Source organism: Cicer arietinum, chromosome 4 (genome assembly GCF_000331145.2).
Source record: "Cicer arietinum cultivar CDC Frontier isolate Library 1 chromosome 4, Cicar.CDCFrontier_v2.0, whole genome shotgun sequence".
Classification (NCBI taxonomy): domain Eukaryota; kingdom Viridiplantae; phylum Streptophyta; class Magnoliopsida; order Fabales; family Fabaceae; genus Cicer; species Cicer arietinum.
The window spans coordinates 18,350,077-18,352,581 of record NC_021163.2 but is presented as its reverse complement, the minus strand read 5'-3'; the positions used below and the strand labels follow the sequence as shown (position 1 = coordinate 18,352,581).

At 29.6% G+C, this 2,505-nt stretch overlaps 1 long non-coding RNA gene across 1 annotated transcript in view; it reads left to right on the top strand.

Annotated features, from left to right (window-relative positions):
- LOC113786190 (uncharacterized) overlaps positions 1-2,189 on the top strand; it is a 3,561-nt gene extending 1,372 nt beyond the window's left edge. Inside the window, exon 2 of the long non-coding RNA XR_003472339.2 lies at positions 1,870-2,189. This is a non-coding gene — a long non-coding RNA (uncharacterized lncRNA). The remainder of the gene's footprint in view (positions 1-1,869) is intronic.
- The last annotated feature ends 316 nt before the right edge of the window (positions 2,190-2,505 follow it).

Here is a 2,505-nt window from a genome sequence, read left to right as displayed (position 1 = left end):
TTTACTTTGTTATTAAGGTGTTAAAGGTTTTATTCTTTGGGTTTTTGTGAGAATAAGGTTTCTACCTTTATAGATTGAACTAAAAAGTTTTAGACATTGATATTAATTTTTTTATTTTTATGAAGAAATATAGCTTTGATAAACAAAGTTTCAAACTTCATGACTTTGAGAATAATTCATCTAAATATATATATATATATATATATATATATATATATATATATATAAGAGTTCAAACTTTGTATATCAGAAAGGTTTGAAAGGAAATATTCACTTTATGAACAAAGTTTCAATCTTAAGTTTTGAAGTTACAAGTTTTAATTTTTAGAGTAAGGATATCAACTTTATGCTAAAATTTGAGGTTGAAAAAGTATTTAGGTATTTTGAAAAACAATGATTGATTATAATTTTGGGTTTTGATATATAATTTTATTATTAATGAATAAATTAGTTGGAGACTTAAAAGAAAAATGTGAACTTGGGAAATATTTGGTGTTGATGAGAAAATGTGGGTTGTAAGTGAAAATTTATATACAAAGCATAATTACTAAAGATTAAGATTTGAAAAATGTCAAATTGGAAAATCATGATTTTCCAATAGTTAGAATATTGGAACTCTTAGTATTTGAGTTTTTTTTATAAGATTTCTTGATACAAACCTTCTACTAGTTTTTCAAATATTAAAGTGTTGAAATTTATGTAGTTGATTGATAATGTAATTGAAATTTCAAACTGTGCGAGTATGTTTGTCTTTAATTGATTATGTTAAGAAAATATTTTGTCCTAAATTGTTAAAGACAAAGATTTGAATTGAACTTCAATAAGTTTGAAAAACAATTTCCAGATTTTCAAATTGTGGCATAAATATTTTGAAATTCGTTTTCGTCAAAGTACTTAAACCAAAGTCTTTTTGAAGTTAGGGAACCTAAGAGAAAAGTCAATCCCAAATCGATTTGGATAGTGGTCGAACCTAGAGTTCATTCGGGGGTTGGTTTAGAAATTTGTATTGATTAAATTAATTGATTGGTTTAGGGTACAAGGAAATTGAGATGTGTCATTGGAATTGTTAGATAGGTTATGCCGGCGTAGCATAAGTTGCTTGTGTAATAAAGCATTGTCAAGGTAAAGACACTTTCTAGTGATATTATATATGCTTGAATGCAGAGTGTATATGTATACATGTTCTTTGTGCTTGTGGTGAATAAAGGTGCACACAATTGTTTATGTATTTGATGTGATTATGTATTCATAACTAATAACATATGAATTATGAATTTTATTGACGAGAATATGTTTTTAGTATGCTATATGAAAAAGTATTAAAAATTGCTAATGTTTAATGAGTATAAAAAGGAGAGTCTTTTAATAGCTACATTACATAATTATTGATGCGGAGGAGTCAGAGTTATCTCATGCATTTCATAGTTAGTGGTGACCGTGATGGACCACAATGTTAATGGTGATTGTTATGGGCCACAATGTTAGTGGTGACTGTGATGGGCCATGGGGTGGTTCCTTAAGTTGATTGGTCCACCTTATCTTTACGAGGATTTTGGAGTCGTGTAAGTCTATGATAGACTGCACTCTAAATTAGTACTGATCTTTGAGAGGCAGTACCTTTATGATTTATGCCCCTCGAGGAGGGTGTGGAAATTCCAGAATCATCTGCACTCACATATAAGCATTGCATTACGGTGGTTTGCCACACGAGTCATGTTTGTTACATGATGATATTTATATGCATGTTTGTTTATCACTTGATGCCATGTCATGTTATGCTTTTGTACTTTGTATTTTCGTACGTATGTTGTTTTTAGATTGTGACCCTCTACTATTATTGTGGATTGGGCTTACACCCCGAGTTCTTAGAGTTTTGAGTCGTGGTGGAATTGTAATGACGTCGAAGACGTGACATAGCGATGATTTCAGATTGGTAATCGAAAGCAGTGAGGCTTGATGCCACTTGTGGATCCTCAATACTCAATCAGCCTCAGTTACATTAATGATCATCTTAGGGGTTTATTTAATAATTTTATTTATTCTCCCTTCTTTATTGTAATGTTGTTGTTGCAATATAATTTATGTATTTGAAACAATTGTAATTTTTTTTAGCCAATGTGAATTGTTCGATTGTAAGTAAGTCCGCTGTGTCGAAACCATTTTATATAATGAAACAATGTTATAAATCATCATTTTTGCAAAAAAAATTTACAATTAAATATTTTACTCTAATTTAAGTTAAATTACAATTATGAATATTTTATCCAAAAGTGTTCGTTGTTTTTAAAAAAAATTACAATCTCGTTGTTAAAAACCACAGTGTTACATCGTCAAATGGAGTTATTTTGAAGTTGTTGGTATTTTGAAAGACCTAGGTTATGATAACTCCAAGTTTAGGTTATGGTGGAAAAAGGATGAAGATGAAAATTTTTAAAAGAATAGTGGACGATAAAGATGCAGTTGAGGTTGGTGAACATGCTCTGAGAACGAATTACCAAGCTCAGT